Source organism: Eucalyptus grandis, chromosome 4 (genome assembly GCF_016545825.1).
Source record: "Eucalyptus grandis isolate ANBG69807.140 chromosome 4, ASM1654582v1, whole genome shotgun sequence".
Lineage (NCBI taxonomy): Eukaryota > Viridiplantae > Streptophyta > Magnoliopsida > Myrtales > Myrtaceae > Eucalyptus > Eucalyptus grandis.
Window position 1 is genome coordinate 5,304,235 of NC_052615.1, and position 15,698 is coordinate 5,319,932.

Consider the following 15,698-nt stretch of genomic DNA (forward strand, 5'->3'; position numbering starts at 1 on the left):
AGATGACTATGCTCCGGTGATATAAGTACTGAAGTTCCAAAATCAGATATTTTCACCGAGTAATTTTGATCCAGAAGTATATTCGTTGACTTGATGTTGCCATGAATGATTTTGCTAGAATACATTTCCTTGAGTGCAAAAGCAGCTTCAGCAGCTATATTGAGCCGATTTTCCCACGATAATTATGGATGAATGTGTTTGAAGAGAGTAGTACCGTTCAAAATATATTCATAAACCTACAAGGGTATTCTAGTCTCCAAACATAAGCGTTTCACCACATTTTTGAAGTTTTTTAGTATCACAGTTTTAAGTTCATCTTGGAATTCCTTGTTCATTAGAGGCTTGTGCACATCTTTGTGCACATCCAGGATTGAAGAAAACATTGACCAAAGCTCCACGGTCGCGTGGCGATTGTGCAGCGGTCGTGCGATCTGCATGATCGCTACGCGATCGTGCGCCGATCGTGCGATGATCGTGTGGCAGTCGTGCAATGATCATGCGGTGGTCGTGGGGCGGCAGTTGGCGGTCAGCGGTTCGTAAGTAAGAAGAAAAAACAATTAAATGCAAAAATTGTAAATTTTTACTAAACGCATTTCTATTCATTTTCTATTCCAAGAATAAAAATTTTGTATAATTACCAAACCTTATTTTACTCAGAAATTGTTCCTAGAGTAAAAATAGAAAAAAAAAAAAAAACTTTTTCTGAAAAGAAATAATTCTCTGGAATAGAAATGTTGCCATACGTACCTTTCTTCTCCTCTGCACCATTTCTCGCGGTGGCGGGAAGTTGCCATTTTCCGATTTGTGACCTGCATATCCTAAGCCTACTCGCATCGCCCTGTGTTGTCGTCTTCATCAATTCATCAGATAGTTCCCTCTCCAAAAATTCGTTCTCTCTCTCTTTCTCTTTCTTGTCCGCCGTCCTCTGTCTCCAAAACCCATTCGACCTCTCTCCCTTTCCTCAATAGCTCTCGGAACTCCAGCTCTCTCTCTCTCCTCCTTTGCCTCCACTTTGCCGATGGCTCGCTGAACTCCGCCCATGGCTGATGCCGACGTTGAGACCAATCCTCTGTTGGAGGACTTTTAGTTCCCTCCCTATGACATGATTGAGCCCAGGCACATCCGTCCTGCGATTGACTCTCTCGTGAAGAAACTGGTAAAACACGATCTTCTGTTTGATCGGGGTTTGTTGCGATTGTTGTTTGAGGTGTAATGCCTTTGTCTTCCACTGCAGGAGAGTAATTTGGAAGAACTGGAGAGGACCTTGGAGCCATCGTGGCCCAAACTTGTGGAGCCGTTTGAGAAGATACAAGATCGATGGACTGTGGTCTGGGGGATGATCGATTTTCTAGAGACCGTCAGGGATACGGCCGAGCTGTGTGCGGCAATAGAGGAAGTGCAGGTAACTTCTTTCGCTTGGAGTGGGATTCTTGAAATGACGTTGGGTGATGAAAAGGGGCGAAGTTAGAAGACTTTAAGTTTGTTCTGGAGTAAGGGATGGCCACTCTTGCTGCTTTCGGATGAGTGGCTTTTCCAGTCTAGCATGCGATGCGCTGAAAGCTTTCATGGTTTTCCACGTGATGCTTTTCCGTGTCTCCATTTTGGAATGCAGGCAGACGGGTTAGGTTCGATCTCAGACTCGACCAAAGTGAACCTATTCACAGCGCTTTTAAAGCTCTTCAACAGTTGCTTAATAACAGACCCAAAAAAAGAAGAAAACAGTCACCTGATTGGAAGATATTGAGTGATGCTCAAAAGCGTGTGGTGGAAAGTGAGTAGAACATATGTACTTTGATCACCTTTTGTTGCTTTTCCTGGTAATCTGATAGCATCATGTCTTGATTATTCAATTTTCGTCATGATCATCTCATCGTTGTTTCCCCTTTTCAAGTTGCATAGTGACGCCCACGCTTCTGATTAGATAGGTTGACAGTGACACTGGGTTTTGGAATTATTTGTTGCAGACCAAATAGAGGAAAGGAGTTCTGAATGGGGTTGCCTTGAAAGATGGAAGAAGAGAAGACTTTAACAAAATTGAGCAGGTGTGCAGCGTCGTTAAAATCTGTTAGTTGGCGATGTTGATGATGTAAATTGTCTTTTCACCTATATATGAAGGACAACATTTGTACAACCATGATCTTGCATGATTTTGTTGGCTATCATTAACACGCGTCAAAACTCTCTTCATATATCTTATTTTCCCTATTATCATGGGATAATTTTCTTTAAATTCATGTGTATAGAAACTAAAATTTGCTGTGACTTGTGGACTTGAACAACATGTGATGTCCGGCACTTTTGCCATGGTTCGAGGGTGTCAGATATTAGTTGTTCTATAATCTGACTTCTGAGTGATCGGAATTGCTAAATTCTGAAAACCTGTTATAAAGCCTTATGGTGGCACTGACTCTGTTTTCTTTATGAGCAAGAAAGTAGAAGGGTAGATTATGTTATTTTAACATTTCAATTATCCAACCTCTGCCTCTTAATTAATTAGTTGACTGCAACGACTTCAAAAATTATGTCAAAAGTTTGATGAGAATATCACGAACGCCACAAGGAAATTCGAAAAATTGATTACTGATAAGAAGAATATCAAATGATTGTCTTCTTATTTCTTTTTATTTTTTATGTTTGATGTTTGAATGGATAAGTGTGATGCTCGTTAGACAAAATATTTTTGTCATCTTTGGATGATACCATTTGAATTAGTCACTAATTGCATACCAACTCCAACTACTTTTGGCTGCTGTCATAAGTATATGATTTGCAAGGGAAAAGAGGAAAATTTATGGCAGACAAAATTATTATTGTAGGTATTTATGGAATTATATATGTTGACACCCAAATTTTATCATTTTATTTAGGACTTAATCGCATACAATATTAAGAATCGGTCGCTAAAAAAAACAAAAAAAGAGGAAGCAAAGAGTAAAATAAATAGCTTTCATTAAAATGCATCGTGTATGTTTTTTTTTTTTAATTTATTACGTGTATATATTAGGAGCATTTACATAACTGTCACTAATTATTGAATCTAAAAATGTAAAAATATATATATTATTATTATTAAAAAAAAAGGGGGGGCAGACCGGGCTTGGTCTGGTCCTTCTCTTTTCTCCACTCATTTGTATGTGTTTTCGCTTGGGCCAAGCCCAACTTCATTTACTTTTCTCTAAGCCCAGCCCGCGCGCTAGACTTCTTCCTCCTCACGCCGGTCACGCCCTGCAAAAAAGAGGAGTACAAGTCAGAGAGAGGAAACGGATCGCGCAGCGTGATCCCAGGGTCGGAGTCAGCAGGCAAGGCAACTGGCGGTGGCAGGGGGCCATGCACGCTTGCTGGCCGAGCATAAAAGCGAGAGGGGGAGAGGCTTTTAACAGGGGAGTTCGGCTGTTTTTTTTTTCGGAGTCGAGAGAGAACAGAGAGCACCGGAGAGAGAGCTCGAGAGAGCAGAGGGCGAGCCAAAGGGAGAGAGTGAGACTGAAGGACAGCTTCGCCGTCGCCAATCGTCCGCCCGAGAGTCGTCGTCCACCGCAGCGCTCTCCATTCGAACCAGGTAGGTCATTCCCGAGTACGTCTGCCCTGTTTTTGGTGGGGCGTCGGGCCTGGAGCTCGTGGTCGACCAGTTTGCACGAGCTTCAGTCTCGGTCCCCGCCCGAAATTCTGTTGTGCTCGTGTTCATTCCTCACACAGCATATGCGTGCTTTTTGTAGTGCTTTATGCAAATATTTGTTTGTGTTTGGTGTTATGGCCGAGACTTATCATTTTTGTTTAAACTCAAGATAAATGCTGATAAACTTGTCCCCGAGTCAATCCAGAATAGAGTTTATGCATCGTGTGATAATCTTGGCCTGAACCCGAGCCCCGAGCGAATCTATGCTTACCTCTCTAGTTAGTGTCTTAGGTGTTCGATAAAATGCCTGAGTGAATGGCCGAAGTCCTTGATGCCCAATAATCCAGCTTGATGACTGTTTGCCTTTGTATTGTTGAAACATGTCTACTGTCAATTTTTTTGGTATATTTTATTGTGATTCTGTGGCATGTCTACCATCTCTTTGAGCTATCGCAGGAAGGACCTCCAGCGGAACTACCTTCCCTCTCCGGCGGGTCCTGTGATTTAAGGCCGTCCTACACGGCACTTCTTCCCATTTTAGTGTACCCTATTTGTTTGGCGAAAACCTGGGATCGAAAATGTTAGTTTCGGCATGGTTATTTCCTTTGGTTGTTGTGGTCGCCGAGGTTGGGTGTTATTAGCCGGAGTTGGGTGCTGGTGGCCGGAACGATGGCGGAGCTGTGCGGTGTCTGTAAAGGATGGTTTAGAGTTGTGGTTTTTTTTTTTTTTTTAAATAAAGAAAAAAAGGCGTCGGGGAAGAAGACGACGCCCGAAGAAGAGAACGTGTAGAGAAGAAGACCAAAAGGAAAAAAATAAAAGAAGAAACAAAAGTAAAAGAAAAGTATAGAAAAAATGAAAAGTAAAACAAAATATGGAAAAAGAAAGTAAAAGGGGATTCGGGAAAGAGGAGTAGCAGATTGTGCAGGGAAAAGGGATGCAGTGAGAAAAGACAAAACAAAAAAATTACTTAATTAATTTTTATTTTTAAAAAATGAAAACGTTAAAAAAAAATATCCATAAGTGTTGGATCCGGGTTTGGGTTGGGTCCACGGACCGGATTGGGTTTATCCGGTCCGAACCCATTTTCTCGAATATAATAATATTAAATATTCAATATTAAAAAAATTTCAAAAAAAAAAATCAAAAATTTTGAAAATAATGAAATTTAAAAATATTTCCGAAAATTCAAAAAAATTCAGAAAGCATTAAAAAATTCGACCTTTTTCTTAATTTTTTTTAAAAAAAACAAAAAAATTAAAATTAAAAACATAAAAAAATATATGAAAGCTTCAAAAAAAAATTATAAAAATGATGGATGATATCAAGTTATGATAGAAATGACATCTATGAAATTTTCCTAATTTTAAAAGGTCATTTTCCTAATTTAATGCTATTTTGCTATTTTATAGCCATTTTTGTAAATAATCCATTTTGCGTAGATTAAAATTATTTAGAGTAATTTCATGCATATAGAGTAAATTCATGCATATTTGAATTCTCATTTTGCTCATGGGGGTCCTATCGCGGGGCGTGATAACAAGGTCATGTAATATTATTTGTCTGACTAGTATCGTTTTTTTTTTTTTTTTTTTTCCTTTTATGCATTTATTTTTAAGTCATTTCAATTTCTTGGATGTTTACTTATGCACCGCTTTTCATTAATTTGAGTATAAATTTCTCTTATAAATTATGTTAGGATTAGTCTAGACATTAAAGAAAATAAACCTACAAAAACATTTACATGGACACTTAGCGGTTTTAAAAGAATTATAATTGGTAATCAAGATTGTGTGGCTATTTAGATAAACAACCTTCTAAGTTAATGGTACCACAAGGGTGCTAATAGAAACATTAGCTGACCCAATAGGCTAGTGGCGACTTCTAGAAATACAGGTTGTTAAGAATTAAAATTCAAAATTCAACGTTACACGATGTATAGGCTTGGGAGAGCCTGCACCTAATTTAGGGTCGTTGGTCTGCCTCTTTAAACAAATACCCCTAAACCTTCTTTTTTTTCCCCCGAATGGCAAAAGAGAGGTCGCAACAATATACATGTAATGTCTCTAAAATAAATTAAGTATTTTATGCTTCTGAACGTCTCTTTTTCTCCGTTTTCCTCGAATCATCCTGGAGGAGAATCTATTTGCATGGGTGAACAATTCATTGCTAGTGCTTTATCAACACATCTTAATGCAAGAGTCTCATCAGGTTTCCATGGCAACAAGAATGGCTACCGTTGATAGAGCGGAAGAGTTTCTGGAAAAACTTAGGGGTGCTTCATGGGATGCTGCAGTTCAAGGTATGATGTAGATGAATATACCTGGTATATTAAAGTCTTTTCAGTGCATAATCCTTTATTTGTAATCAATGTTGGTTTGTGCTTCACAAGATTTTTTGTTTTTTACCCTCTTTCGAGAAACCTAATAAACTTTAGGGGAAGGAATATGATTTAAAGGCTTAGCATCGCTTGTTTCTATGAGAATATTGCCAGATATGAGGTTTCCCTTTTGTGTTCCCCTGTGATAAATATTCAAGATGGTTCTCTGCTGCTTCAAATGAGCATGCTATACCCTATATTGCATCGTTATCTGTTCTCTTGCATATATGCATATGAAGAGGGTATTAATTACACCCACCCTCTCGTCACGATGTTATCCCCAATTTCTTTCTTGCAAGTCGTGCTTGTCCAATTGCCACTCATCATCTGGTTTAGCTAGGCATCTGATCACTAGATCCACTTTTCACATACTCGACAAACCTAGTTATAGTAAGGAGATGGGAAATACTAGGAGCACATCTAGAATATTGCAAGAGCAATGCAGTCGTTGGAACAATAGCATTTTATACAAATCTGAATGTGCAAATGGTGGTAATGAGGGTTGTGGGGTGGATAAATAAGTTGGATGGGCCTAGGAAAGTAAGGGGGCAGGGCTGAACCTTTAATTTAGTTTGATGACATCGACTGCCAATATTAGGTTGCTTAGAGATTTTCTGTCCACTTTCAACTCAACGTCCATGCATTGCCTTGATTATTTAGACGTGGAGGACCTAAAACACTTAGCCAAGAATGAAGGGGCAAAAGAAGATGATGATTTGAACAATTGGGACATTGACGAGGCAAGGCTGCTTGCTTCAAAACATGACAAACTTGAGATTGCTGTTAAAAGGTGTGAGATTGAGATTGGTTATCCAGATGAGGAGGACCCAGTTTTGTCAAGAATCAAGGGGAGAGGCTGCTTGAAGCAGAAGATGACATTGATGAGGTTTACTCTCTGTCTCACACATGCGTATAGTGTTTTACACAGCGAAAATTGCATTACTGACTGAATAATCATGCTGTAATATACATCATAATACATATATATACAGATGCACATGTATGTACATGTAGGGCCCAAATGGGGTACCTTTTCTTTTTGGGGAATTTTGGGGGTTGGGGGCATCGAGAGTGGGAGAGAAAGGACTTCACAGGAAACCCGGGGGATTGGTGGGGTGGGCGGTGGACGTGATAAATGCAAGAGTGCCTTGATTTATGTATGTGAATATGAATAGCCTCACAACTTTCTGCAATTTCCAGATTATTCACGCGTGCATTTCTCATTGCCAAAAGTGATGGAGGGCTTTTTCAACGTTGCAAGGACACTTTTCAGAATTGAGATTGAGGCTGCTGATGGACTAGCACCGGTAAATAAGTGTAATGCTTTGCTTCTGCCTTTCCTGTGCTGTTAGTCCATGTATTCTGATAAAATGCTTATCTATTCTCCAGGTCTGGAACAATGATGTTAGATTCTACCGTGTGAAAGATTCTACCGAAATCCAATTGCATACTAATATCATGATCCGTTTTCTTGACCATCTGAGAAAAGGGAGGAAACTGGACAAGTGTGGTTGTTGGTCGAAGCCATGTGCTCTCTTGAGATGGTGCAAATGCAAGATTACCCATTGCTATCATAGTGTGCAATCAAACACCAGCTTTGCGGAACAAGCCGGCTCTTATGACGTTCAAAGAGGTTGAGTTTCAACTCCTTTCCTCGGTCTATTGACCTTCTTTTCTACTAGGTGTGCTCGAAATACTAAACAGATGGAGGGTAGCTAGTGTAGCCACAAGCTAATGCAAGACAGTGGGAACGAAATGTGGCAATCAGAAATAGTAGATGAGGGTCTTTTAGTCTGGTTTCGACGATCTTAGTTTTAATGATTGGATTTTAGTGACTTCTCGACGATTCTAATTTAAATAGGGTTCAAATTCTGCAATTGTAAAGACATTCATGAGTCCACATGTATATTTGTCCTCATTCCACCTGTTAGGAGCAGCACTGCTGAAAGAATTGAGAAGTAGGTCCGACAACAATTGTTAGCAAGAGAAGATTAGTTTCTAGAAGACTAATGATGTAAATGCGAAGCAATTTTTTGCTTGAGAATTTTGTGATGACAATCTATATTTTGATGTGGTTTCACAGAATCCTCGTAGTGCTAATATATTTCTGTGTATAATGCCTAAACAGACGCACTTCTCTCCTCCAATGCCTGTATCTAAAAATGGGTCTATTGTTCAACTTTCAATATTGCCTGCTACCCATCTAAGATCGTTCTGATTCACACCTGATTCTTAATGAGTCCTCAGTCATTGACCATGCGGTTTTATGTGATCCATTGACCCATTCTTGGGCCATGATAATTTTACCCTTTCAGATGATTTTGTCATTGTTGCTCAGATGAATGATGAGACTTGTGACCTTATGCTCACTGTAGTGGTTACTTGTCCATCATTAAATATCTTCATCCTCTGTTTGATATCTGCCATTTAATATATGTGTTGCTGAAATTGGCAGGTTAAAGTTGTTTTTCATGAATTTGGGCATGCGCTTCAGCACATGCTAACTGAACAAGACGAAGGCCTTGTTGCTGGGGAACTCCCCTCTCTTTTTATGGAAAACTGGTGTTTTCACAGGTAATTTTGTCTAGTAGTACTCTCATAGAGCTTTAGAACTCATTGACGTGCCATCGTGGTTATGCATATGCTCTGGATTACAGCAGATGATCGCTTCATGAAGCATTATGCGATGTGTGTTGTACGGCTTTTCTACTGTCTCTAGATCTAAAAGTGAGGAGGAGAGGATTGCCTCCTTTGTCCTCAGCAAATGATAGGCCAATGATCTAGATGTTACTATATGATTTGTGTGGCTCTTGTCGGGGTTTGTTGAGATGAATCACAGTTGAGGTTCGCAGTTACTGGTTTCTTCTTAATATATTTTACACAGTTACCGAGGTCTAATTATAGACAGGTGGAAAAAGGAAACAGACCGGAAAATAATGTTAACCTATATGGTATGTCTATCAACTATATCTGAAAGGACAGTTCTCAAGCTTTGTAGTTAGAGTAGACGATGAATGGGCTTTACTTACCGACTCACCTTCTCAATATTTTATCATTTCTCCTCTTCAATGTATACTCATTACATTATATTTCATCTATGCTTTTTAACTTGCATACCCATATAGATTTTGTTTATTTGGACCTTTTGATCCATTAATTTATACAATGCATGAATAAATCCCATATTGATCACTTTAATATTGGATTTTATAGATTATCATTCCGTTGCTCGTAAGTCTTTTCCTTACTTTACTACTTTAGTTTGTGTATAACATACGTTAGTTAGGGATATTTTATATCAATCCAGCTTATTTGCACTTTCTTAGTAGTTCCGATCGTAAGTCCTTTACTATTGTTGCGTTGTGCGTGGATAACATATAAAGTTGTGATATTTTATTTTAATCCAACCGATTTGCATTTCTTTAATGATTTGGCTGTCCTCTGTTACTTCGTGTGCCTATTAGTATATATATCTTACACATATTAAAAACAGAAATTGAGTTTAAGGTATTCATGTGCACAACTTGGGCATGGATAGTTACCCCAGTAATCTTTAAATATGAAAAATTATTTCCTGGAGGATACATCGATTGATTTATACCTCCACAATGTTATTTAATATTGGTTTTTTCGCTTTTCCTATTTTATGTTCCTGTTTTGTTAAGCTTAGTTAATCCTTAAGCTCGAAAGAATAGGTAGTAAAGAAACCCTCACTGAGAAAGAGTACTTATCGTTATGTCCACATCAATATGTATTATGTAGGTTTTAAGCATATGAATGTGATAGTTTATATAAAGAAACAATACATCCATTTTTTCAGTTATTAATTTTGTAAGGTTCTTTAAGAGTGAATATCCCGACTTTGTTTCCCCGCTGTTAAAACTCTTTCCTCTTACCTCCATGTTAATTGAAATGTTCGAATCTATAATGATTTCATATAAACTTCTATTTTCTGAATTTTGTGTTTTTATATTTGTGACTATTAGACGCATGAAACATAATAAAGAAATTAACAAAATGAATATTTTCAACTCAATCTCCTGCATATCAATAACATTGACAAGAAAACAAATTGTCATTATGAAAAATGTTGAGCACTTTCTCAAGAAGTTTGACTGTAAAATGAACTAAGCTTTGCTTGAAGAGAGAACTTTAAGCATGTATAATATAACCAATTTTTTCTTAGAAACACGGGAACACTTCATCTCAATACAATATTTCTTTTATTTTCTTTATCATTCCCTTTTACTATTTTGTTGCCTTGAACAAAAATACTTTTAACATCTTATGTTTTTTAGGAAAAGCATTGAGACCAACATCATCTCTTTCACTTTAGTCATAGTAAACAAGTCGTCGTATAAATTGACGTGCAAAGCTTTCAAATTCAACTGTAAAAACTTGACATAATTATGTTCGAGAATTGTTTGTAATTGTGCTATAATAACCTATGAACAATTATCAGCAAAGTCTGCTAATTAAAGATCATTTATGCAGCAAGGCGCGGGCATATTTTGAGTTGAAAGATGATTGCATTGTCTTTTTTTCCCTGTGGAGATATTCTTGCCCATTTTGTGACTTTACCATTTGACACGGTAAAAAAGCCCCCCTCTATCATGCCACAAGTGCGCTCCTACTTGCAAACACTATATATGATTGCACGTATAGTGGTAACCTGGGAAAATTATTATATTATCATTGAATTGGAGGAATACATTGATGAAATTCGCAAAGCATTATAAAATTGGCGAAAGTCTCCCCGAAGCCTCATGTCGATTAGTCATCGACTCTACTTTTTGAGCCGGCACTAAAAACCTTCAAGAGGTTACTTCTGACTTATGAAAACTTATTTTGCTTTTGTTCTTTTATACACATGTACATGTACAGCTTACGATTTAGGCATGAACCGTTCTTTTTCTTTTCTCTTCTCCCCTAACTATTTTTCTCTACAAAAGAAAAAAAAAATTATAATTCAGTGTACAATAAATTTCTTCCAAAACTTTCTAGTTTTTGCTGTTGTTTATTTGGGCTAACTAGTAATTAGTTGGGAACCCTCTATGTCCATTAACTATAATAAGTGAATTTTCTCTGCATGGTTTAGCATATTATACCAACTCTAAAATGGTCATGTCATCCGATTCTTCCCTTTCCAATCTATCTTCCTGTCTTTTCCCCTTTGCATCTTTCACTTGGTTTGATGTCCATGGTTCTTAGGCATCACAAACCCTTGACCAAAGTAATTGTAGAATAGGTCCAGTTCAGCTTCTTGTCTTTGTCTGGTTAAGAAGCAAGCCATTTCTAGCTCCTTACTTTTGTGACACAAAGTTAGTTTTCATAGCTTCGGAAGAGAGAAGAAAGCTTTTCTAGCACATTGCCCTGTCCATGGGGAGTCTTCTCACGTGTACTTTGTCCCGTGGTGCTGTATTTACCACTGTATTTATTAAGAGGCAAATGCTGCACCTCTTGTTTATTGAGGTTTCATCATCTCTCCTATTCGTGGCCATCCAAGCACACAATTTTGAAGTGATAACACAAAAGGAGAGGACTCTATTACGACAGTGAGGGAAAAAAAAGTTTACTCGTTCGTTTAACCTCAGTGCAAGCATGGTTTCTACCTTAATGTTTACTGTAAATACTCTGAAATGATGCAAGATCAAATCAATTTTTTCAGAGAAAATCATTGTTCATTGATAGAATGAACATTAGCCAAGTAAAATAAGATTATTGGAAAACCGGAAATTTTATATGCCGAAAAGTTGCTCTCTTCAGGAATTGTCGTTTTGGGCATAACTTTGTTAATACTTGCTTTATTGTCTGTGAATCTTCTTAGATAAGATGCGGAATTGCAGATCTACAACTTCATGCAAAATATGTTCTTGGGTCAAAATCTGTACATGATGTGGATCGAAGGATTTGTGAAAAAAATTTAGTGATCCCTCCACTTCCTAAGCATCGATTCCTTTGTAGTTTCAGCCATATATTTTCAGGTTTGTCTTCCTTACCGTCAAAATGGTTCTTTGAGAGTATCTATATCTTGTTGAATCATCTTAATCTTAAGTGGTGTGAATTTATTGCTTTTCACTCACCTTCAGGTCCATGTGCAGCTAGTTTTTACGATTACAAGGTACTGATATTCTTTTTCGTCGGTGATGCCGAATATTTTTTTTTCAGGTTTATTTGGTTGTTTCTAATAGTTAAAAGATGAAACAATTTCTCTTAATATAATACGGCGGGCTGTCAGTTATGAGCACTAGTTTATCCATATTCATGCTTGAGATTAATTTATTTCCATAAAATACGTAATTATAATCATGAATGTTTTGATTATAATTCTAAAGCATGTGTAGATAGCATCTCTGCCCACTGGAAACCAACACATTCATGATTATAATCAAAACATTCATGATTATAATAACGCATTTTACAGAAATAAATTAATTCAAGCATGAATATGGATAAACCAATGCTTAGAAGTGACAGCCCACCCTAAGGAAAAGGGTCGTATTATATTAAGAGAAACAGTTTCATCATTTAATTATTAGAAGCAGCTAAATTAACCTGAAGAAAAAATAAATTCCGGCATCACCAATAGAAAAAAATATCTTGTACCTTGTAACCGTAAAAACTAACTGCACATGGACCTGAAGGTAAGTGAAAAGTAATAGATTTGTACCCACCTAAGATTAGGATGATCCAATAAAGTATAGATACTCTCAAAGAACCATTATGACGGTCAAGAAGACGAACCTGAAAATATATGGCTGAAACTACAAAGAAACGATCCTTAGAAAGTGGAGGGATCACTAGGGTTTTTTCACATACCCTTCGATCCACACCATGTACAGATTCTGATCCCTAGGAACATATTTTGCATGAAGCTGTAGATCTGCAATTCCGCATCTTATCTGAGAAATTCCATAGACAATAAAGCAAGTATTAACAAAGTTATGCCCAAAACTATATCAGAATAATTCCTGAAGAGAGCAACTTTTCAGCATATACAATTTCCAATTTTCCAATAATCTGATTTTACTTTGCTAATGTTAATTCTATCAATGATCTTCTCCGGAAAAATTGATTTGATCTGCATCATTTCAAAGTATTTAAAGTAAACATCAAGGTAGAAACCATGCTTGCATCGAGATTAAACAAAAAGGTCGTATTATATTAAGAGAAACTATTTCATCATTTAACTATTAGAAGCAGCCAAATTAACTTGAAGAAAAAAAAAATTCCGGCATCATCAATAGAAAAAAAATATCATGTACCTTATAACCGTAAAAACTAGCTGCACATGAGTGAAAAGCAATAGATTCATACCCACCTAAGATTATGATGATCTAATAAAGTATAAACCATTCTGATGGTCAGGAAGACGAACCTGAAAATATATGGCTGAAACTACAAAGGAATCGATCCTCATAAAGTGGAGGGATCACCAGGGTTTTTTCACATACCCTTCGATCCACATCATGTACAGATTTTGATCACCGGAACATATTTTTTGCAATTCCGCATCTTATCTAAAAAGTTCCACATACAATAATATTAACAAAGTTATGCCCAAAACTATATCAGAATGATTCCTAAAGAGAGCAACTTTTCGGTATATACAATTTCCAGTTTTCCAATAATTTGATTTTAGTTTGCTAATGTTCATTCTATTAATGAACAATGATCTTCTCCGAAAAAATTGATTTGATCTGCATCATTTCAAAGTATTTGAAATAAAGTAAAAACCATGCTTGCATTGAGGTTAAACGAACACGTAAACTTTTTGTTCCCTCATTGTCATAAGGACATGAGCTGATGACATATGGAGTCATCTTCTTTTGTGTTATCACTTCAAAATTATGTGCTTGGATGGCCACGAACAGGAGAAATGATGGAACCTCAATAGATAAGAGGTGCATTCACCTCTTAATAAATACAGCACCACGAGGACAAAGTACATGTGAGAAGACTCCCCCATGAATAGGGCAATGTGTGCTAGAAAAGCTTTCTTCTCTTCCGAAGCTATTAAAACTAACTTCAAAAGGTGTCACAGAAGTAAGAAGCTGGAAATAGCTTGCTTCTTAACTAGACAAAGACAAAGAAGCTAAAGAACTTGGTTGGACCTATTCTACAATTGCTTTGGGCAGATGTTTGTGATGCCTAAGAACTATGGGCATCAAACCAAGTGAAAGATGCAAAGGGGAAAAGATAGGAAGATAGATTGGAACGGAAAGAATTAAATGACATGAACATTTTACAGCTTGTATAATATCCTAAACCACGCAGAGAAAAATCATAGTTAATGGACATAGAGTGTTCCCAGCTAATTACTAGTCGGCCCAAATAAACAATGGCAAAAACTAGAAAGTTTTGGAAGAAATTTATTGTACACCGAATTATAATTTTTTTTTTTTGTAAAGAAAAATAGTCATGAAGAAGGGAAAAGAACGGTTCATGCCTAAATCATTAGCGGTGCATGTACATGCATACAAAAGCAAAACGAGTTTTCATTAGTCAAAAGTAACCTCTTGAAGGTTTTCGGTGCCTGCTCGAAAAGTAGAGTCGATGACCAATCGACATGAAGTTTCGGAGAGACTCTCACCATTTTTATAATGCTTTGCGAATCCCATCAATATATTTCTGCAATTCAATGGTAATATAATGGTTTTCCCAGGTTACCACTATACGTGCAATCATATATAGTGTTTGCAACCGATATGCGACTATGGAGTCTAAAATTGTGAAATTGTAGTTGTAATTATAGGTAGAATATTAATTGCTTATAGTGTCACAACCCGAATCCCTATCCTAAAGGGATTGGGGTGACACGGCCGTCCTTTCTCCTGAATGACGTAACCTCAAACCACCCAAAGTCCAACTCCCAAAAGTCCCCATGGGCCATTAATTGAGAGACCTGAAAAATATGATAAGAAGAAAGGAATGAGCTACCACGGCCTAGTAAGTAATGCATTTCTTCTAAGTGGATTGAGCAATCACTATGCATATTTAAAACACAAACATAATTCACTTTCATCAAACTAAGAAATTTAACAAACCTTTAAGGCCAAAATGTAATCTTTCTTACTTTAACACAATATATTCAAAGCAAAAAAAAAAATCAAGATAATAGGCAAACGCCAATGGTCCAACCCATGGATCAATCTCATAAAACATGTATCAATGGTCTATTCCATTTATTGATCTCATCAAATCACATGTTGATGGTCCACTCCATTAACCAAACTCATACCACATATTAACGGTCCACTCCATTAACCAAACTCAAATCATATGTCAATGGTCCGCTACATTGACCAAACTCAAATATGGTTCATTCCATTGACCAAACTCATACCACATGTCAATGGTCCACTCCATTAACCAATCCATTGCTCAATATCAAAGCAATATCAAATATGGTCACGATACAATGCCTAGTGACGAGGCAACTAAGATTCCTCCATTGACATTGTCTCCACCTATTATTAACCGATGGCTCGGCCCACAAGGATATCCTAGAATAGTATGCGCATATCCACAAGCCTCTCACTAGGTTCACAGCGATATTGAGCATCAATACAAATCTAGAACAATATCATCCACAATCCACAAAGCCAAATCCATAAATCATTTCATATATCACCAAAGATTTCGCAACTCAACTTATTCGCTAAAAATACTTTTCATAAAACACCCTTAAATAATTTCAAAACTCTT

General features: G+C 37.1%; 1 pseudogene; it reads left to right on the top strand.

Moving 5' to 3' along the window:
* The first annotated feature begins 1,039 nt into the window (after positions 1–1,039).
* On the top strand, positions 1,040–14,170 carry LOC108959295 (annotated as a pseudogene).
* The last annotated feature ends 1,528 nt before the right edge of the window (positions 14,171–15,698 follow it).